Source organism: Orycteropus afer, unplaced genomic scaffold (assembly GCF_000298275.1).
Source record: "Orycteropus afer afer isolate SDZICR_OR568_19922 unplaced genomic scaffold, OryAfe1.0 scaffold00006, whole genome shotgun sequence".
NCBI classification, from domain to species: domain Eukaryota; kingdom Metazoa; phylum Chordata; class Mammalia; order Tubulidentata; family Orycteropodidae; genus Orycteropus; species Orycteropus afer.
Genome location: NW_006921593.1, coordinates 936,013 through 959,871, shown reverse-complemented (window position 1 = coordinate 959,871; position 23,859 = coordinate 936,013). Strand labels below are relative to the sequence as shown.

The 23,859-nt window shown below is 46.7% G+C and overlaps 1 protein-coding gene across 1 annotated transcript in view; it reads right to left on the bottom strand.

Moving 5' to 3' along the window:
- Window positions 1–23,859, bottom strand: part of CUX1 (cut like homeobox 1) — a 473,579-nt gene that overhangs the window by 448,854 nt on the left and 866 nt on the right. The gene's annotated exons all lie outside the window — the stretch shown is intronic.

The window sequence follows — 23,859 nt, the reverse complement described above, 5'->3', positions numbered from 1 at the left end:
ACCAAGGCTAGGGGCTCTCCTCAAAGGTAACCCAGGAGGACAGAGACGAAAGAAAGAGGCAAAGACAAATACGCAGAACAGGTGTCAACAACTGTACGGTGGGAGTCAAAGGAAGAAAACATACTTGAATGTCTGAAAATTCCCTGGAACTGACATCGAGCTCAACTGGCATAACATACTACACAAAACATTGTTTCTTCTCCCACTTTGGTGAGTAGTGATTGGGATCTTAAAAGCTTGCAAGCAGCCATCTAGATGCAACAATGGGTCTCTCCTCATCAAGAGCAAAGAAGAATGAAGAAAACCAAAGATTCACAGAAACAATTAGTCCTAGTGACTGGTATACCATGTGATCCTTAGCCTATATGACTATGAGACCAGAAGAATTAGATGGTACCTGGCTACCACTTTCAGCCGCTCAGAGGGGGATCTCTGTAGGAGATCCTGGATAGAGTGGGGGAATAATGTGGAACAAAACTCAAAATCATTTGGAAAAAAAAAGGGGAGAAGCAGGTTTGCTGGTCTGATAGAGCCTGGTGGAACCACTGAGACTATGGCCCCTAGCTGCCCTTCAGGTTTGGAATTGAACCTACACCTGTGGCTTCCAGCCAAACAAACGACAGGCATAGGAGTTGAACATTTACCTGAGGTAGATACACTCCTTGGAGAGAACAATCATGGGAGAAAGAAGGGCTGTTTATGCACAGGGAGACAGCTTGAGGGGGAAGAGTGCATGGAGGGATGGACACAGGGAAGAGGTAACTCTGGGAGAAAGTGGGAGGAACTGCTTTATGAAAGTGAATTTGCTCTGTAAATTTTCTTCCAAATCACAATTAAAAAAAGAAAAGAAAAGAAAATTCCCCAGAATTAAAGAAAATATAAGATATCAGAATGGAGAGAAAATAATACTGAAAATAAAAAATGACACACACGGGGGGCAGGGAGGGGACAATGACGCATTATCTGGAGAAAAAAAAAAATGTGTTACTATTCAAATAAACCACAGGAAAAAGCACACAAAAGTTATCATACACATATATACAGAGATACAGAGAAAAAAGAAAATCAAGAACTAAATTCTAGACCAGTGGTTCTCAAATTACATCATGCTTCAGTATCTTCTGGAGGGTGGTTTAAACACTGCTTAATGGGCCCTCCCCCTCACCTGGAGTTTCTCATTCAGTGGGTCTCAGGCATGAGAATTTTGCATTTTACCAAATCCTCATGTAATGCTGACTCGGCTTACCCAGGGAATAGAGTTTTAGGTGGTGATACCATGATGATACCATGGTAGTCTACTACCATAGACGATACCAACACAGTAGAGGACACACCTATCACTTAACTGGTTTGAGGGAAAGACGGAGATACTGATAACCTTTAGGAACTGATAGGAAAAAAGTAACCCATGAGGATCTTAATAGTTTTAGGAGTAATCCAGACCCTGAACAACAGAACAATAAAGCAGATTCCATGACTTCAAAACTTGGAAAAGGGGAATTCAACCAACAAAGCACTATAAGAAAAGATACAAAACAAAGTAACAGTAAATATTCCTAAGATTTTCCCTGGTCGGTTTTTCAGAAGTAGATGCCTCTGTCCTGCTTCCCAGTCTGTCTTGGTCTGGAAGCTCTGCTGAAACCTGTCCACCACAGCGACCCTGCTGGGATTTGAGACACCTGTACCATAGCTTCCAGCCACACTGCAACATGCAAGCCACCACAGTGCGACAAACTGACAGTAGGGACCAGTAAACAGAAAACACAAAATAAGATGGTAGTGCAAGTCTTCACTTAATCCTAAATACCATAAAGGGACACAAGTTAAATTTATTGATCAAAGACAATTCTTAGGCACTAGAGCAGCAGTCAGTAAACCAAACGATGGATCACGTTGGGCAAATCTGCTGCAAAAGACCTCTTTAAAGTTTTAAAAGGCAAAGATGTCAGTTTGAGGACTAAAGTAAACCTGACCCAAGCCATGGTATTTTCAATTCCCTCATATTCATGTGAAAGCTGTACAGTGAGTAAGGCAGACTGAAGAACTGATGTATTTGGATTATGGTTTTGGCAAAGAATACTGACTACACCATGGGCTGCCAGAGGAACCAACAAATGTGTCTTGGAAGAAGTACAGCCAGGGTGCTCCCTGAAGGGAGGATGGCCAGACTTCTCTCTTACTTTAGACATGTTATAAGGAGGGTCCAGGAGCTCTGGGGGCACAGTGCCTAAGGCACTTGACTGCCAACCAGAAGGCTGGTGGTTCAAACCCACCAGCCACTCCTCAGAAGGAAGACTGGGCAATCTACTTCCGTAGAGATACCGCCTCGGAAACCCAAGGAGGGGTCGCTATGAGTCGAATCGACTCGACAGCAGTGAGTTTGGGTTTGTTTGTTTTTATGTATATATATACACATGCACCAGAGGAGCCCTGGTAGCACAGTGGTGAAGTGCTCAGCTGCTAACTGAAAGGCCAGTGGTTCAAGCCTACTGGCTGTTCTACAAGCAGAAGATGTGGTAATCTGCTTTCATAGATATTACAGCCTTAGAAACCCTATGGAACAGTTCTACTCTGTCCTATAGGGTCACTGTGAGTCAGAAGGGACTCAAAGGCAATGAGTTTTGGTGTGTGTATATATATATATATATATATACACACATACACACACCCATATACATACATACATACACAGTCATCAGGAGCTCTGGTGGTACAGTGCCTAAGGCACTTGACTGCTAACCAGAAGGCTGGCGGTTCAAACCCATCAGCCACTCCTCGGAAGGAAGGTTGGACAATCTACTTCCGTAGTGATACCGCCTCGGAAACCCAAGGAGGGGTCGCTATGAGTCGGGTCGCTATGAGTTGGGTCCAACTGGACAATACTGAACAACAACAACATGCCGTCATCAGGTTACAAATGTCCGAATCATGGACAAGGCCTACTTGACCTTTACAGTTATGTAAATGTGTCCTCACTTTGAAACAACTGGACTAACCCTTACTTGCAACAAATTCTTCATCACAATCACCTTCACCTGCTGCCTATGTGCAGCTTTTAAATCACTGAAAAGGCGTCAAGCCTTTTCTTGCACTAAAATATGCTATAGCTACAAATTCTTAAAGACACACAGGACTGCATCTCATTCATAATCTGGGGACTGCCTGTGCACCAGGAAAAGGAACGATAGATCAAGCAGATACAGAAATTATAATCATATATGCACCTAACAACATAGTCTTGCCATAACATAACAACTGTCAAAATCATAGGAAGAACAATGGCAAAGCTATAGCTGGGAACTGGATTCATGCTGATCCTTGCTCAACAGTTTGTGATAAAGTGAGACCTGCCCACCTTGCCCCTTTGATAGCACAGTTGGTAGACTCAGAATCCTCAAAAAGATATACTATTAAATAGCCTTTGGGTTAAAAAGGAAATTGCATATTATAGCTGAATAAAAATGAAAGGACTACACGTCAAAATGTGTTGGACACCACTAAAGCAACAGTTCTGGTTCCCTAGTGCCACTCTGACAAGAATACACCACAAGGGATGGTCTTAACAAACAGGAGTTTATTCTCTTACAGTCTGGGGGCTTTAAGTCCGAATTCAAAGTGCCAGGCTCTAGGGGCTGGTGAAAGCCCCTCAACCTTGGGGTCTAGCTCTGCCTCCTGCTCCCCGCCCACTGGAGGGAGCTAGAGGTGTTTCTTCACTCAGACAGCTGCTGGCTGCTGAGGCTGAGAAGCCCCAAAGTTGACAAGTAAAAAGGTACAGTCCCAATGTTACCAAACAACACAGCAGGCCATTAACCTAAGTCTATTTTAAGTCCCAAGGTCGGCAGAGCATAGCAGGCTGCTGAGCAATGACACAGCTACATGCAGGGTTCCAAGCATGCCATAGGCTAGGGACCATTCCCAAGACTTCTCCTTATATACAGGAAGCAGACCACATCCCAAAGGCAGCTACTCAGCTGCTTGTGATAGATCCCACCATGGCACTGACTGCCAGTCTCATCATGGGGAAGAACTACCACCAGCCGCCCAGCCACTCAACCAGGCCCACCCAAGTTGACACACAACATATCCACCACAGCAACACTTAAATAAAATGTTATAGCCTTGAATACATTTATCAGAAAACAAGAAAAAATTCAAATTAAGGTAGCATAGTGGCTAAGGCACTTGACTGCTAACCAGAAGGCTGACAGTTCAAACCCACCAGCCACTCCTCGGAAGGAAGGTTGGGCAATCCTACTTCCGTAGTGATACTGCCTTGGAAACCCAAGGAAGGGTCGCTATGAGTCAGGGCTGACTCGACGGCACATAAAAACAACAACAACCACTTAAAACAAAAATAGGACACTGAACTCAAAGAAATAAGAGTGAAATAAAAATGAGAAATCAACCACACAGACATAAAACAAAGGCAAAGAGAAGATTAACAAAACCAAAAGCTGGTTATTTTTAAAGATTAGTAAGATAGAGGAAACTGTATGCAAGCCTGAAAATAAGAAGTTGTAAATAAAATCAGAAGTTCAGAATAGAGAAGGAAAATGAGAAAGAAAGCTAAACCCAGATTCACAAAATAAAGAAAATATTACAAATAATCATACACAGTAGAATGTAAAACCTAGACGAAATGGGTAGTTTTACAAAATTGTAAAATGCCAAAATTGTTACAAGAACAGAAAACTGGAATAGCTCAATCACAAAGAAAGTGAACACTCCCAAACCCCAGCTCAGCCCACACTCTGCAGTCCCAGGCCCAAACAGTTTCACAGGGGAGCGCTACCAAATTTAAGGTACAGATCAACCTCATGTTAGGCAAATCATTCAAAAATAAGTTTAACCCATTTTATGAGATCCAGTTCTAATTCTAACTGATAAGGATAAGAAAGGGAACTCTGGTAGCATAGTGCCGAAGGCACTTGACTGCTAACCAGAAGGCTGGCGGTTCAAACCCACCAGGCACTCCTCGGAAGGAAGATGGGGCAATCTACTTCCGTAGTGATACTGCCTCGGAAACCCAAGGAGGGGTCGCTATGAGTTGGGTCCGACTCGATGGCACGTAACAACAACAACAACAAGGATGAGAAAATCATTGGTCAATTTCATTTCATAACATGGGTCTGAAAACTATAAATCAAACCCCACAATAATTTTACAATACAAAGTGAAAAAGACTTCACCCAGGAATACAACGGATGATTCCGCATCAGAAAACCCATGTAATTTACCATATCCATGGACTAAGGGATAAAGGTCACATGGACATGAATAAATTTTAAGGAAAAGCATTTGCTAAAGGTCAACACCTATTCACGATGAAAACTCTGAAAATTAGGGAAAAGGGGAACTTGGTAGGTTTGAACCGCCAACCTTCAGATTAGCAGTCAAGTACCTTAGGTACTGTGCCACCAGAACTCCTTATCGTAACCTGATTAAAGCATCCACCAAAATTCTTTAGTGGAATTCTGTCTCCTAGTTCACTACATAGTGCTTGGGGACTTAAGATCTTGCAAGTGGCCTTTCCAGGTAAAGCACCCGAAAGGTCTTTATTTGCCTAGAGCAACAGAGGAAGGAGGAAAGTCGGGAACAGGAAGAAAAAAATGGAAGATGTGCCTAACTGCCTCCATGAACTGCCCCCTTTGCTATGAGAAAAGAAGAACTGGATGGTGTCCTGCTACCATTACTAAATATTTTTATCAAAAATTCCATGTAAGAATCTTGATCAAAGGAAGAAAATACAGAAGTTTAAATTTGCACATGGACTCCAGACTTTCTGAAGCCACAGAGGATGGATGAACCCCTGAAACGATTGCCCTGAGATAATCTTTAAACAAAAAACATCCCCTGATGTCTTCCTGAAACCAAACAGCAGTTTAGCCTCATGAGGGAAGAATGCCGGCCCCAAGCACGGGGCTCTGCTAAGATCTGCCTGCTACATGGGATCAAATCGACAAGAGCAACTTGAAAGACGACATAGGAAACTTAGGGAGCGGAGAGTTCATGTGAACTGGGAAGAAGTAACCCGGAAACAGAGGGTGCAAGTGGCTACACACTCAAAGAACACAATCAATGTCACTGAACTGTATATGCAGAAATAGCTGAACTGGTCTATGTTCAGCTATGTAGATTCTCAACTAAACAAAACAAAAAACTCACTGCCGTGCAGCCGATTCCAACTCATAGTGACCCCTCCCCTTAGGTTTCAGAGGCGGTATCACTACAGAAGTAGATTGCCTAATCTTCCTTCCCACGAGTGGCTGATGGGTTTGAACCACTGGCCTCTGGTTAGCAGTCAAACGTCTTAGGCACTACTCCACCAAAGCGAAGTAGAAAAATGACCTCAGTAAATGGAAAACATCCTTGTGTAAGGATGGTACAATTTAAAATAGTTATTAATTCTTCCCAAATTTATATATTTAATGCAAAGCCGATAAAAATTCCAGGAGACTGAGGAGGAACTTGAGAGAATATGTGTATGAAAGAACAATGGCCTTCAAACCACTAACATTATTTTTGAAAAAGAACAGCAAAGAAAACAAATTCACCCAATCAGAAATTAAGATACAGTATGAAGCCTAACCATTAGATGATGGGGTACCAGTACAAGAAGAGACCAGGAGAGCAAGAATGACCCCAGATATAGATCCACATATAAAAGGGGGCTTGGAATAGGATATGGGCACTGTATTAACTCCAACCTAAATTAAAGATCTAAATGGGAAAGGCAAATTCATATGGCTACAGAAATGTGAGTATCTTTATGATCTTGGGTAGGGAAAGATTTCTTAAATAAGACTGAAGTAACACAAAACATGAAGGCAAAAATAGATAGATTCGGCTTCATGAAAATGAAGATTCTTCTATTTATTTTCTCAGTGAGACAGAGAAAAGGTATTTGCAACAGCTAAACCAACAAAGGATTAACATGTAAGACATACAAGAAACTCTTGCAAATAAAGGCAATAAACCTGTTTTAAAAAATAAAGGCAAAATACATAACCAGTCAATTTACAGAAGGGGAAATCGGAAAGTCTAACAAGTACAAAATGATGTTTATAACAAATAGAAATCTTATTGGTCACCAGAGGAAAATTACACAATACTGAAACACCACTTTACAACCATCATCAGAATAGAGAGATATAGAGATACACACACACACACACATACATACTCATAGAAGCTCTGATGGCATAGCGCCTAAGGCATCTGACTGCTAACCAGAAGGCCGGTGGTTCAAACCCACCAGCCGCTCTGCGGAAGGAAGACTGGGCAATCTACTTCTGTAAAGATTCATCGCCTCAGAAGCCCAATGGGGGTCGCTATGAGTCAGAATCGACTCAATGGCAGTGGGTTTGGTTTTGGTTTTATACACACAAAACGTTTATTTTACAAAGACATATGTGATAACACTCATATTAAACACATAGATTGAGGAGAGGAGGAAGAGAGATGGGGTGGAGCAGGGAAAAAATGAAATGGATTGAGATGGACCATGAACTGAGGGGGGATTACCTCAACCCATCTGGGGCGCGTGCCACACGTCCTGAACACAAGCAGGAATGCAGATCTGGGGTTTCTTGCCCATCATGTAGAAATGGGGTGTTAAAACCCTCACAGCTTAACTTGAGGATTTTAACATCTTTAGCATAATAAAACACTAGCAAGTGGTTCAACATTTTCCAAATTATATTGAACCGAGTTAACAACGGCCCCTCTTTCCCACTTCATGGAGGAGGAGAGGCGAACAGACAGACCCCCACGCAGACGCCCATACACAACCAAACGCGATTTGGTAGTTTGCTGTATCTTATGGAGCCCGTCACTTTCATTCACAATTTACACCAGGTTCTAATTATACTTAACTGAATATTAACGACCCTAATTGCTTCATGTTTTATTGGCTGGATTTGAAGTACTGAGGGACATCTGGCTCAGCAAATGGAGGCCTGCTTGCCGACAGAAACGGGAGCTCAGGGCACATACTTTCTCCTCACACCCTCACCTCCACCCACTACCAAAAGTATTACTCTTAATTCCACATCAAGCCAGCGCAGTCAAGAGAACCTTTCTATGATCCGAACGTTAACCATAATATGCTTGTTAGAGAAAGCATTTCCAGCTACAAGAGACAGAAGAGCCAGCTTCAGCTGAGGAGGGAGTTTTCCTCTCACGTAACAGCAAACTGGGGGGACAGGGTTAGGGTTGGTTCATCCAACAGCTCAGAGACATGGAACCCAGGCTCCTTTCAACCTGTGCTTCCCTTTGTCCTGGGCTCCTCCCGTAGGGAGCGAAGATGGCGGGGGCAGCTCCCAACAGCCTCTCTTCACACAGCCAATGTCCAAAGGCAAAGGGCCGTTTGTCCTAGCTCATGTCCTTTTATCACTGAAGCTGGTTCCTAGAAGCAATTCCATACGACACGCCACCTCACTGGCCGAGCCAAAGTCATACCCCATCATGCCTAAACCAGTGCCTGGGCAGAGGAAAGCATTACCAGGATTAGCTTAGACAAGTTTTCAGGTTCTTCCCCAGCCCGGGGAGAGCTCCCAGATGGTGAGCATGGAAGGAAGACGGGGAGTGGGGAGAGACTGAATGGGCAAATGACAGGGTCTGTTCACACCCCCAAACTGCTCCACAGTCATTTCCACAAAATCCGTCTTTATAACAACAGGGTACACCCACACCCCACAAGGGATCCGAGGAGGAGCCAGGCTGAAGGCCAGGGCAGAACAGTGTTAACACTCTGGAGAACAAACAGTAGTTATACATAAACCAAACCAAACTCAAATGCTGTCAAGTCGATTCAACTTACAGCAACCCCTCCTTGGGTTTCCAAGGCAGTCTCTCTATGGAAGCAGGTTGGCCAACTTTCCTTCCAAGGAGTGGCTGATGGGTTTGAACTGCCAGCCTTCTGGTTAGCAGTCAAATAAATGCCTTAGGCACTGTGCCATCAGAGTCCCATAGTTACACATAAGGGATCAAAAAGGATCAAACTCAAAAAGTTAAACATGGAGTCAGTATTTAACTCGGCAATTCCACTCCCAGGTACGAACTCACAAGAATTGACAACAGGCCACACAAAACTGGTACACAAACACTCACAGCAATATTATTCATAACAGTTAAAAGACAGAAACACCCCAGTGGCCCTCAACAGATGACTGGATAAACAAAAGGTGGCACAGCCGAATAATGGAATATTATTCAGCCGTAATAAAAAGGAATGAAGTCCTGGGACATGCTGCAGCATGAATGACCCTGGGAACGTCATGCTGGGCAAGAAGCCAGACATCAAATGCCATGTATTGTGTGATTCCATGTGTATGAATGTGCAGAAAAGGCAAACCCAAGGAGACAGAGACAGTCACCCCGCTGCTGGGGAAGGGGAGTGACTGCTGACAGGGTCCAGGGCTCCTCCTGGGGGTGCTGTAAATGTTCTGGAATGAGCCATGGTGACAGTGACACGATACTGCAAATATACTGAAAACCACTGAACTGAAAAAAATGATAATGATGAATCTGATGTTATGTGAATTTTTATCCAAAAGAAAAAGGAAACAGCAGTATTGGGGCATTGTGTCAAAGCAAAGTAGCGGCCATCGGCACCAAGACGACATGGCAAATGCTGGAAAGAGAACCAAGTGGGGCTGCTGTTGTTTTTCCAAAAGGACTCTGCACCTTCTTGGGGAGAAGGAACAGTCAAACTAGTTGTGACACCCCAATGTTTTCAAGTTCTACTCTCCCTTAAAAAAACCAGAAACTCCATAAAACTTACCAGCCTCCTAAGGGCACCTAACGCAACGTCTCCTTCACTAGAGCTTCCGCAACCGGGGCTGACCTGCTGTCGACTGGCTGCAGCACTCAGCCGCCTGCATTACGAGCGCCATTCAGTGTGCAACATTTAAGAATCAGCCCTTTGAAAAGATGCCCTAAGCCTCTCCCATAACTCACAGACACCCTGAAACTAGAGCCCAGGACACTGGGAGCCACACCTGGGCACCACAGTTCAAAGTCCACTTCAGAAACGTCCCTGTAGACTTGGCATGAGGGCAGGTCCCTCTGAGGATCAGGAAAGGCAGGCAGGCAAGCTGGGCGAGGGCAGGACCTAAGGGACCAGGGCTGAGCCCCCCAACGCTTCTTGTTAGCACTGTGTGTCCTGCTCTCAAACAGGACCCCACTCCTATTGAGAGGGAGAAGTGATGTGTCAGGCATTAGCGATAAGTCGATCCGCAGGAAGATTTCTTAGCAAGGAGACCCCCGCCTCCTCCTCACAGAAACAAAAACAACCACTATTTGCAAAAAGGATGTGGACTTTCTGGGAAGTACAGAAACACAAAGCTCCCTTTTAGGGACTCAGGTTTACTGGCCCCAGAAGCCCCGTGCCGTCACCGCGGGGAAGTTACACTGTACAGTAACATTTTTCATCTTTTCCTTTCACACAGCCCATGGCAGTTCTTGCAGCCGTCCCCCTTTCTCCATAAACCATCTTTCCCATCCCTCCAACCCTTCCCACGCGGCCTGGCCCTCACTCCTTCCCCACTGCACTGCCAGAGTCCTTGAAAGGAGGTCTGCGCTGCAGTGGGCCTCCCACCTCGTCCGGTGGCACAGAGCGGCCCTGGGTGAGGCAGGGGCGCACAGGCACCCTTCCAGAGTCGGCCAGCCTCACCCCGAGGTGCACTCGCTCCGATTCTGAACAAAGCTGGCTTTCCCAAACAGCCAGCAGACATGCACCCCCCCACTGGCATGTAACTGACTTGCCACCAGGTATCACCCTATAATTAGTCATCGTAATTGAAGCCGAATGTAATTAATTACATAATTTTGAAGTGTTCAAGTTTAATTCCATTAAAATTACATCACGAAACTGGGGAATTACAAAGGATTACCGACAAAAAAGCAAATACGGGCGAAGAAAGAAACTCCGGGCTCACTCCAAGCACATCTGAGTCACATCCAATACTGAGGCTTGGCTCCCTCATCCCACCTGGTTTTAATAACCTGTGGGGCCCACACAGACAGACAGCTGCGCGGGGCCCACTCCTGGACACGCAGAAGCCAGTGACACCGACCCCTGGTGCTCGGTGTCACTGGACAGGCAGCTCCGTGCACGCACTGGGCCGCTGTCCCCTGCTGGGCTGCTTCTCCCAGCCTCCGCTTCCTCTGTGGACGCCTTCGCCACCGCCACAGCTGCCCCTGGGCCAGCCAGCTCCACCTCAACCCCACAGGTGGCCTGTCTTAAGCAGGGCTTCTCGGCCTCACCAGCAATGGCAGGGCTGAGAGACACCGTCCTCTTCCTCACCACCACCGACTTCAGTCCTGGGCAGGCACAGCGAACATCTCAACATCTTCTCTCACTCTGTCCCTCTTCGTGTTTCACCTACATTATGGCTTCCACACACCCCCACCCCGCTCGACTCTGTATCACCGGGCCCTCCCCGCTCTGGGCTGCCTTTCACATGGGGCTTCCAGAACCATCCTCTAAAAAACAAATCAGAATTCAGACACTGTTTAATCAGTCATTCCCCAGGGCCTTCTGAATACAATTAAAAAAACAAAAAACACCCATTTGGGCTTGGCATGAAGGTCCTGCTGCTTTTTCCCACAGCACGTGGCACCTGCCCTACATAAATCACTTATTCATTATGTTTATTTTCTGTCTCCACCAGTAGCATGCAAGTTCCTCAAGGGCAGAGATTCTCCGAGGCTCTGGTCATCAGGACATGCTCGACAAATCCAGAGTAACGAAGCAGCAGCATGGCCCAGGCCCATCTTTCTAGAGCCTGATGCGCAACCCCAGACGTCAGACATGCCCAGCCCTCTACAGCCTGATGCCTCAGGACACTGTTCACCCTGCAGTTCTCTAACAGGGCCGGGGTCTTCGTTCTCCTGGGACCCCAGGGGCTTGACTAGGATCTGGTGCCATGAAGACATGTTCAGAAGACGAATAGATGAATGGCCCTCACGGTCTGTGCAAACAAGGAGTCACGCCCAAAACAAGCAAAACCGGAACCAGCTTCACACGAACATGACGTCCCATTTCAAAGACCTGTGCACCTTTTTGCATATTTTCTTTTTAAATCTCCTACCAAAACAATCAACATCATCACACAAAAAGTCAAGCGTGCAAAATAAAGTCATTGGAAGCCACGCGAACCTAAAAGCTCAGTTTGTTTCAATGATAATCCCTCAAGAAAAATGAACTAAGATCTAAGAAGTGTCATTCTGATGAGGCCTCCTATCTCAAGACTGATACCCAAATGCAGACCCCCATCAATACCAGTCCGTTCCCGACATCCACCTGATCCCACCTTCACAGAACTGAGAATAAACCCATTTAATCGATGCTTCCTGACACCACCTCGGGATTTACGTCAATTTGTGTCAACTACCATGGTGGTGACAGAAGCAGCAAGACTCCCAGGGATCTCAAGAGTGGAGCTTCTGTCTTGGTCATCGCAGATTTAAAGGCAGACATGAGTATTTAGCCGCAAGTCACCTCCCAGCCCCTAGACCAGTGCCCCAGAGAAGAGTGGCAGTGGGGGCTCCAGACACGGGCTGGACAGTGGCCGGCCCTCCCCCTCCAGGCCGCCCAGGTTCCCCTCTCGGGCTTAAGCTTTCCCCAAAACTTTTGCAACAAACTTGGGGCACCTGAGGCCAGCAGGTGGTATGCTGAAGAGGGCTACGCTCGGCCTGCCGCCATTTGTGCACCCCAACAACCAGGTGAAGTTTGCTAACATGCGTCTTCCTCAGCCCGGGCACACGGGCAGCAGTAATTCTATTCCATAACCCTTTTGGGCAATGTCAGGCCAGGGGGAGGTGCTACGAAACTATCAAAGTCCCTGTGCAGCAAGCCTTCAACCAGAAGGTGTAAACCTACCAGTCAACCCAGGTACCTTCACACCCGGCCCAGAGAATTCAAATTCACTTCCATCACCAGCCACTTGCTCCCCAGCTCACTGGCTTGTTGTGGCCCATGGGCAGAGGTCCCTCTGTGTCCTCCCCACAAGTACCCACTGCTTCAACAGACAGTAGGGCCAGAGGCTAAGAGGAGTAGCAGGAAAGGCATTGACTGGACTCTGGCTTCTCACCTACAGGGCATGAGCCCCATCTCCTCCAGAGGGCTGTTAGGTACATGAAATGAAATCAATCAAGAGTCTAAACCCTGTCTGCTCTAGGCCAGTACTCAGGAGATGGTAGAGTGTGTGTGTGTGTGTGTGTGTGTGTATTTTTTTTTTTTTTACAAAAAAAGCTCCCAGCTCCTGTCTTGTCACTGGTGACGATATGCAGACACATAGACTCTAATACTAGAAGCAATACCTTCTTCTCTCCACTCACAGGAGTCCTGGCTCCAGAAGCAGGGAAGCTAAGACAGGAGGGACCCCGTGAACATTATTTTCACTCCTCACCTCAAGATGCTACACTCTGAAGCATCAACCACAAGTCAAACAAAATTCTCCACCTGCTTCAGACTCCAAGTCACAAGGAGCGTCTCCCAGTCTTCAGCACCCCTCTTCCTTTCCCCAGGGCTCTCCCTGGAATTCCCACCAGTCCCCCAAATCCAACATTCCAAACAGAGGACACTCTCCTAGATTGGTTCCCCACTCCCTGTTCCTGGAGATGACGGGCCCTGTCGCTCTGTCAGCCACCCGCACTGGGCCTGCTCGTCTCTGGTTCCTCTCAGTCCCCCTTCGTGAGGTCCTGGCCGTCCTCACTTCCCCAAATCCATGCAAACGCTCATGCTGACAAACAGTGATGTCACCTCTATAAAAATACTCTGATTACATGAAGAAGCAGAAGAAGCACGCAGGCTGTGGAGGCCACTCTCAAAACAGGGTTTGCCTGGGGCAGGGCCATGCCTTGGCCCAGACACCGGTCAGGTGCACGAGACAGCCACGGGGCGAGAGCACAGGGTGGACACCAAAACCTCTGTGCTTCCTGCCACTCGCTGGGCTTATGTTGCCTGATTGTGACCATTGTAATGTGTGCGTTCCCAGCTGAAACCAAGACTTCCTTGGGCTGTAAGCATAGCCAACGACTAAATCTCTGCCCAAGAGTTGTTTGGTCCAATTCTACCTTTTAAAAAAAAAAAAAAATTTATTGTGATTTGGGTGAAAGTTTACAGAACAAATTCATTTTCCATATAGCAGTTCATACACATTTTGTCTCTTGACACTGACTGCAACTGCCCACAATGTAACAGCTCTCTTCCCACTTCCTCCCTATAATTACCTCTTCTCTGTGTCCTTTTCTGTGTATTCCTGCCCCCTGAGCTATTTCCCTATGCAAACTGCCCTTCTGTCCTCCCATGACTGATTGCTCTAAAGACCATATCTACCTGATGCAAATGTTCACCCTATATGCCTAAGGAGCCCTGGTGGTGTAGTGCCTAAGGCATCCGACTGCTAACCAGAAAGCTGACAGTTCAAACCCACCAGCCACTCTGCAGGAGGAAGACTGGACAATCTACTTCCATAAAGATTTACTGCCCTGGAAACCCAAATGGGGTTGCTATGGGTCAGAATCGACTCTATGGTGTGAGTTTGGTTCTTTCTTTCTTACTTTTTTTTAATATGCCTGTCTATGGTTCGGCTGGAAGCCACAGGAGCCAGTTCCACTTTTGAAAATGAGAATTTCTTATATTTTGTTTGCCACAAATATAAACATATATATTTTAACCAATGCATATGCTATTTTTCAAAGAGGTGAAGTTAATAAGTGGAAATAAATATATACATACATATAAGTATATATCAATAAGTCTATAAATACTCTATCAGTGTACTTAGCAGCAGTTTCCAAAACACAGACATCTAAAACAGCGTACCCTACCTACCTTTCACAACATGAAAAAGAACTAAGTTCACGTTCTTTGGTAGGTAGCTGAGTGACTCCTCAATCCTAGCACGCAGACTGCCCCTTAAACGAGGCCCCTAGGCCCCTCATGCAGCACTCACTCACTGGGTGCCAAGAACTGCTGTGGGCACCACAGCAGAGTAGCTGGGGGCCCTGCAGGCCACCCAGGGCGAAGGCAGGAACATAACGTAAGCCTGCGAGCAGAAGCCTGAGCCAGTCGGATGCTGCAGGGTGCAGCCGCGGGGTCAATCAGAGTCACTGAAGGAGAGACTGCAGGGAGGTCAAGGGAGGCCTCCCGGGAGCTCCCCAGGGTTGCTCCACAACTGCTCTGTTACAAAGTTCTTCCCCTCATTCTTCCCCAAGTGCACAGAGCTCAGCTCAAGCTTTACTTCCCCTCCAGGGGGCTTCCCCTGCCCACGCGCACCCTTCCTCTGCAGCCTGCCCACACCTCGTGCACACACCTCCGCCTGAGCCTGGGCTGCCCTCTGGGCTGTGTAGGAGGAGGTCTGCTCCCCCAGGCAGGACCCTCCTATCCTCCATCTCCAGTGACTCACACAGGGGCTTGGCTGGTTAAAGGGAGGAAAGACGAAACACGTGATGTGCAGAAGGGTGAGGGGTCTCCCCAAAGGAGCTAGAATCTGAGGTCGTTCTTGCAGGAGCGAAAGGTCTGGGTTAAGGTGAGACAACCGTGAGGAACTCTGTCTGCCAGTCTGAGGAATGCAGTCTCCATTCTGTGCCAAAGGGAGCCATCGTGGGCATTTAAGGAGAGAAATGACGTGATGAAATCAATGGCTTAGGAAGACTCATCTGGCAGCCACATCTATGTTTCAAACGGACAATTTTGAAACAAGTAAATACTACACACTCAGCCATTGTGCGTTACAAAGATTTGGCTCTCACAGCAAGCAGCTCCCAAAACTAACTACATACACACAAAAAAACAGATTTCATTAAAGTATCAGTGCGTTATAAGATGACAGCATAATTATACACCAACACGGAGCAACGTAAAACAATCACAAACCAGTTTTTACTCTCCTGACAACGACATTCCCATCACTGGCAATATCCTTCCTCTCCCACGTCAACGCTGACAAACCCTGGTACCAGGGCTGAGGGCTGGGGACTGGGGGGGGGGGCGGCAGGGACTGAGCAGTCCCTCTGGGACCAGCTCACATGATGCCTTTCTCGTTGAAGGAACAGTGCTCTCCAAGTGGCCACTGCATCCCCCTGGTCCTCTTCTGCACTTGTCCGTGACTGGAGGTCCATGGCACAGTCACCTGCCCGGGGCGCCTTGCAGTAGCCTGGGTTTCCTGTTTGGCTCCTCAGTCCCACACGTGTCTATCGGGCAGAAACATGACTCCAGACTTGAACTTGTCTCCCACTTGGCTGAGTGATGTTACAGCACGTATTATTGCGTAAGCATGGAGCCAAGATGCAGCTGAAATGAAGCCATTTGAGTAAATGCGTGTCTTAGACTTGTTTAAATCAGTGCCTCTGTGCTCACAACTCTCTGTTTCAAAGTGTACAGCTTACGACATCTCTGCTGCATGACTAGGAAGGCAAGACGGACTCTGACTTAAAGGTCTGCTCTTAATTTAAGCTGTGATTTCTCTTCGTTGACGACTAGAAACCCTCTCCTTAAGGAGTTTGTGTTCTACGGGCAGTTGCGGTCTACCTGCTCGGTTGGGGCAGAGCGGGACCGTGTGAACCGGGAATCCTTCACTGTGCACAGAACCACGTCGGCTCAGGTTCTGGGTCAACTGCCGCGGTGAGAAACAGAAAATAAAGGCACATCTTCCCGTTATCTGCCACACCGTTCAGAACGATGCAAAAATGGCGATAGGAGCAACAGAATGTTCCTATTTTCAGGAGGAAGAAAAAAAAAAAAAAGTCTTTTCCAAACCTCATCATAAAAATTAAATGCACAATTCCCTCCAGCAAGAATTTTATTTTTAATTTTCATTTACATAGTATTTTTCTTCCAGAATTTCAAAGTCATGGAGCGCCATAAATATTTATTTTGAAAAAACAGTTGTCACAACAAAGGAGGCAGACAGGCTTGGCAGGGCAGGAACACGAGAGAGAAGGGCAAGAAGTGACAGGCAGTGGTGGCAGCAAGTGCCAGAGGCGGGCTCCGTCACGGCCCTTCGTACCCACGGCCCAGAGGCCCTGCTGATGTCTACAGCTTCAGGCTCTAAAGACGATGGATCTTCCGTGTGAGTCGTGTGGGGTTTTTTTTAATCCAATTATCGCTTTTATCAAATTATTTTTATCTCAACAGTCATTTACCCCCTAAAACAAGAGGAGACGAACCTCATGGGTCCAAAATAGAGGGAAACGAAGCAAAAGTGCCTAAAACGGGTTCATAATCGTTTTGGTCTTAAAAACATAAAACTGTGTTAGAAAATAACTAACCATTTACTAGGAGGGAAAACTCAACCTAAGAAAGGCTATACTGCTTTTAGGGGGGAAATGAGAAGCAGCTTTTGAATTTTTTCCTGATCAAGCTTGGTGGACAGGATCCGATTGTCTTACACTCAGCAAATGGCTGTCAACACCCAAATGATTTTCAATGACAGTAAGAATGACATTCTATTTCTCGCAAGTTTGCCACGTTCAACTTAAGAGCTCATTTGTCAATTCATTCTTCCCCTAACCAAGCTCACAACAAACACCTTACAACCACACATAAATTCTTTGAAAATGTTAACTGCATTTGCTTATTGAACACACACAGCCTAACAGGAAGCCGGTTCCACACCTCTAAACTTAGAGCAATAGGAAGGAAGAAGCTGCTGCTTGCCCTGGAGTTTTAGAGTTAAGCTCTGGTCACTGCCTCCTACATTAACTTCATAAATCAATAACGATCAACAGCATCCAGAATTTCAACTGTCAACTGACAGAGCGTCTGACATGTGCAAGACCCAGGAGGCCCTGTCTCCTCCCAGAGCCTCCTCTGTTTTGTCAAAGTGTGGGCCGACTTACTGATATTCCAACTCATTTCCAATGCTTTCAAGAAAGGAAGCAGAATCTAGTCCGTTTCATTTAATGTGACTCTCCTACTTAACTATTTTATTGTTGCTCCGTAGTGTTAGGGAAGGAGCTCTGGTGGCACAGTGGTTAAGGCATTCGGCTGTTAACCAAATAGGTCAGCAGTTCGAAACCACCTGCCGCTGCACTGCAGAAAGATGAGGCAGTCAGATTTACAGCCTTGGAAACTCTCGGGGCAGTTCTACTCTGTCCCATAGGGTAGCTATGAGTCAGAAGTGACTCTGTGGCAGTGGGTTTGGGTTTGGTAGCGTTAGGTTAAGTCTCCGGGAGGAATACTCCCAGCCCAGCCCCTTTGCAGCCAACTGTTCACTGGGAGTAGCCTGGGGAAGAAAGGGCAGCCTTCTCTGAGTAGAAGACCCCATGAGTGGAATTCAGACCAATCCAGCGTTGGGAGTCAGGTAACCCTGTGGCCACAAAGGCTTCCTGGGCTGCCCCTCGCCCAGGGCCCCAATAACATAGAAGAATGAAAAGACTTCCGATTAAAATGAAGAAATCACCAAGCATTTGTTTTATGTACAATATATGTGCCTAATACTATCCTATAAGATTTAATTACAGCAATACCTCTAATTCTTTTTATTCCAGTTGTTTACTTTTTAAAGGAAAAGTTGTGGAGGATTTTGCAACAGATTAGATACCTTGCAGAAACAGTTCCTTGCCCTCATTATTTTAACTATATTGTATTTTGCGAATAAACCCAAAAAACCCCCTGCCATCCAGTCAATTCCAATTCACAGCAACCCTACAGGAAAGAGAAGATCTGCCCCATAGAGTTTTGAAGGCTATCCATCTTTACAGAAGCAGACTGCCACATCTTTCTCCCGCAGAGAAGCTGGGTTCAAACCACCGACCTTTTGATTCGCAGCCACATGCCTTAACCACTGCATCATGAGAGCTCCTCAGATTAGCACAAGCAGTTTAAAAACTCTTTAAGCCACCACCAGGTGCATTAGCCCAGGTGTCTGAAAGCTCCTGCAGTCACGCAGCTACTCCATCCCTGTTAGCTTCCGGAAGGGGCATTTCCTTTCCAGCCAAAGGTCTCCTCTAACAAGTTTCTCAGAAAAGAGAGGAGGATTACAGCTCAGCAAATCCAAAGCCGGGACAGGACCAACAGCTCAATAAAATCTTAGCTGTCATCTTCAGTAAAAGTCAACACACTCGCAGTCATATCTGTGCACAGACCAAAACTCGCTCCTTAACCACAGAGCAAAGCGTCATCTGGTTTTCAGGAGCACAGCTTGAAAGCAGGATGGGAGTAAAGACAGTTCAGAAGGCCCCGCCATTGCTATCTGACTAAAGAGCCTCCCAGGCGAGTTAACGTTTTTCAGTTAGGCATATAGCTCTCAACGCAGAACATTTAAGGAAAGTGATTTCTTCCTGACTTCTAAATCGGCATTTGGATGTAAACAGACGTACCCAAATACTCAGGTCAATAAATGTTTATTAAATCAAAAGTCACAAATCAATTTACAACTTGTTATAAAAGTTACATGACACAGACATTAAACTGCTTGTGGAATTACGCCATCAGTTAGTTTCCTGTTCCCTGTGATCCACACACGCGCAATTTGCTTGGGCCCCTAAGCCCCCAGTTTCTGAGATGGCGTGACTGGACCGGCCAGGGAAACAGTAGTGGGGCACAGTGAGAGGCTGCAGGACTCCTCGTTAAATAGCTCCAATGACGCAAACGGCCCTAAGAAAGACGTGTCCCTATGCTTTTGCTACAAACCCTGCTGCCATTCGACTCATAACGAGTCTATAGGACAAAGTAGAACTACCCCACTGGAATTCCAAGGCTGTAAATCTTTACAGAAGCCCACTGCCCCATCTTTCTCTCACAAAGTGGCTGGGGGCTCAAACCGCTAACCTTTTGGTTTGCAGCCAAGCGCTTAACCACTGCACCACCAGGGCTCCTTACACTTTGCTACATATAATAAGATTCAAATACAGGATTCCAAGAATTCCACCTGTTTCCAATTAGATACTTGAAATTGCTGGAGGGTTTAAACTACATTCACTTGCTACTTACACAAAACAATGCTTCCGGGTTTGGGGAACATTTTAAATAGTTCAAATAAGATTAAGGGTCTGGTTTAAACAATCAGAGGCAGCGAAATTTCAACGGAAATCAAAACTACCTCTCTGCAGCCATAACACACGGCTTCAGATCCAAGACGACTAGACACACAAACCTGTCGAGTGACAATCATACAAATCAGACTTTTCCCAGGGAAAAACAATTCTATTTTCAAATGTTGTTATAACATTTCCAATAGGCTTTTAAATTAATTTCTGATGCTGTCTATTAAAATAACTTTCACAGTAGCTTTTAGGTCGCGTCTGTGTTCCATTCCATACATGAGGTCACATATGTTGTGAGCTGTGTAAAATGGAAGCAGAGGCGGGAAAGGCACCGAGCCATGTAGGATTTTTCATCCCGTGAACTTCTCTTTTTTAAAAAATGTACACGTTTTCCCCTCCAAACCTGTCCTTCCTGCATTTCACCAGGATGTTCCTTGGGCTTCATAAATGAGCTGACACAAATAGAGGTTTCTCTACTTCTTGCCTGGTAGTCTCTCACCAGGAACGGTTTTGATCGTTAGCTGCTACAGGTAGGCCCGGAGGGGGATCACAAGAACACAAACATGCTTCCCCGAAGCTCTAGCACCAACCCTGGCAGGTTTGCTTTAACTGTACAGTAGCAGAGCACAGGGCCGTTTCAGCCGCCATTGAAGGTCCTGCCATCAGCTCACCAGACAGCACTTTTAAGGTTAGCCCAGTGGGTGCAGGGCTGTTTGTCCTGAGGAGACTGGCAGTTTGTCCCTTCCTTTCCAACTTCCTCACCCAGCTAACCACCCACATGAGTGACATGAAGGTGAGGACGTGGGAGAAGGGGCTCTGTGGACCCAAGTGTATCAGGAGTTGTCAGGTAACTCCATCCCTTTACTGACTTGAACTTCATAAGGAAAAAAAAAACTATGCAGTTTTTACACAGGAAAAAACTTCAATCGACTGATAATGACCCTTTACATACCCAATCTCAAAGACACAGCAATATTAAAAGAAGGAAGAAGGAAAAAAAAAACTAATAAAACAGCAGTGCTATAGAAGCCCCATATTTACACATTATTGAATAAAGGATACTAGCTTGGATACACACTTTAATTAAAATCATGTCATTCTTATGGGGAACAGTCCTGGAAGGCAGGCAACACACACACACACACACACATACACACACGCTTCCAGAACAGGGAAAACAAAAGAAAAGCACCCATAAAGTAAGCTTTCAGCAAAACGGAATTTGTTGTCTTATTTTGCAAAAGAAGGAAACCTTGTAAGTTTAGTTTTGAAGAGACTCCTAATCACCCAAAGGGGAGCCCTGGTCCCCGGGGAGGAATAACACCCAAAAGGGAAAGGCAGTCAAGAGCAGGCCCCAACCCAGAAAGTTCAAGGTGGCATTAACATGCAGAGTCACGTGAGCTTGTTCCACAATGTGTCCTCTTTTCAAACACATACATGTATTTAAAAGGCGTATGTGTACAATGGGTTTTTTTCTTATTTAAAAATTAAATACACAAACAACCTGGCTTTTACAAGTCTGAGATAGGATAAAAAGTTGTCCAACTAGTCTTAGCAATGCCAAAGCACTGAAACTTCATGCCACAAGCTTTGGGACTAAAAAGGAAACGAAATAAGGTTCAATCTTCAGAAACTCTCTCCCTGGGCACTCACTCCATGTCCCCCGGCAGCCTTCAAGACAAACCAAGCAGCAGGGCAAGGACGCAGTCCAGGCTCCCTTCGTCCACAGGGAGGTGCAGATGGCAGCCTCCCCCCACCACTCTCACCACCACCACCAAGGGATCCACTGAGCTCTCTAACCTGGGCTTGCAAGGAGCCAAGACCCAGCAAGGCCACACAACCCACACTTGGGCTCTGCAGGCAACCCAATCACAGTGTAAGGGGCTCAGGAAAGATAAGGTTAGTTTCCAACGAATGGATTCTCTAACTGCAGTCTCCTGCGCTCACTTACCATCATCAGTGGGAAGACACTAAACCAGGTAACTCATAAGGCCTCTGCAGCGCCCACAGAAAGAACTAGTTTAGGCTTATACTTCCACTTTGCATTCCACACTCAGTGAAGGTTTCAAACATGTGGCAAAGAGGCAACAGGAAATCATCTAAGGCCAAATGATTATCTACCACCAAAAGGCACTGGATGCCCAAGAGACAGAATGATACTCAGATAAAGGGTTATTTTTATTATTATTTTGTAAGATCAATATAGTAAAGTTCACTCCAGCACACCAACAGGGGAACTTTCTCTCTGGTCTTAGAGTCACACAGATGACTGTCCCCAAGATCCCAGAAGATGTGGCTAATCACTGAGGGAGAGGAATGGGGGCCATAGCATTCACAAAATCTAGCCGCTATTTAGACACCAAATCTACTTCCCAGGCAGTTTGACCAGGATGCTTGAAAAAGAAACTTCACTGACAATTAAGCTAAGATGTCACATTTAGTAAGAAAAAATTAAGGTTTGTCTCTTAAAACTCCACAACGGGTTTTACAGTAAGCACAGAAATTAAATTATGGTAAAAGGGAGCTATTTTTACTAAAACAGGGTAGACCAATTTATCAAAAATGCCATTCGGCTGTGTTCATTACACTCAGGAATCTAATTTACACAATAGACACTTTGGAGTAATCTGTTTTAGTCAATATATACTCAAACTCCTTTAAGTTTAATCTTATCGGAAATATTTCACATAGTCTTCTTTCTATAAGCAAGAATTCTGAGTCAATTTCAGCACGACTCTGAGTCCGCTTTATCGTTTTTACGTAGGCAAGGGCAGAAAACAAGCATATACAATTAAAGTTGTCAGACTCCATTTATGTAGGTTTTAATCCAATCCACTTCATTTCATGTAAGCCCCCATCTGGAGTTCATTTGTTTTACTCCTAAAGGTATCATAGGTCACAGTCGCCAGTCTTCCCGGTTAGGAAAGTTCAGCCAAGTCTACCTTCACGCCCACCTTAGAGCTGGCAGCAGTAGCTGTTAGCAGGGGCGCTGAGGGACCCCCGGAGAGGGTCCCTGGACCTTTCTAAGCTGCATCCCCGGCCCCAGCGTTCAAAGGCGCCGCTGGCCCACAAGCCGCTCACCTTCAACTTGGCTCCGGCTACGCACAACATCCACCTGGCAGAGTCCCGAGGCTGTCTAGGAGCCGCGAGCGCGGAGCTGGCACGCGCGGGGCAGACCCCGAGGGCGCACCTCTCTTCTAGGTGGGGGACGTCGAGCAGAAAAGCGCCCCCGGGGAGAGGCGGCGACTCGGATGCCGGGTGGAGAGCGCCGGCACGTTCCCCCCGCGGCGTCCGGGGCTCGGGGAGCAGACTACGGCCCAGCACGCCCCAGTCCAGCGCAGTCCCCGGAGGTTTGCTTCCAAGATCCCGGCCCGAGAAGGCATTTCGTTGCTGAGCCTCAGTGCGCTCCATTTGGCACGCCGACCCTGCTTAGACGGCAGAGTCTCCAAGGAGAGGGTCCGAATCGAGCGGGCGACGGGTCATCGGGGGCCCCGAGAGCCCCCGAGTGCGGGGCCAGGGCTCCTCCGACAGCGGCGAAGAGGAAGTGTCCCTCGCCCGAGCAGACGGCGCGCCGGGAAGACGCGCGGGGCCTGCGCTCGGGGAAAGTTGCAGCTCTGCTCTCGCACCGGCGCCGGCCAAGCGGTCCCGGGCGCCCAGACCCTTGGGCACCGCGCACGGGGCACCCCGCCGGCCCTCGCAAATTTCCCCAAAACGCCCCCCAGGGGGATCTCTGGCCGCTTGGGAGCAGATCTGCGCCACTCTTGCCAGCACACAAAAGAGCCGGGCGGCACTGGGGTGTGCGGGTGCCCCCAGGGCGCTCCTCGGGACGTAAACAAACCCTAGGGTCCGCGCCGAAATCCC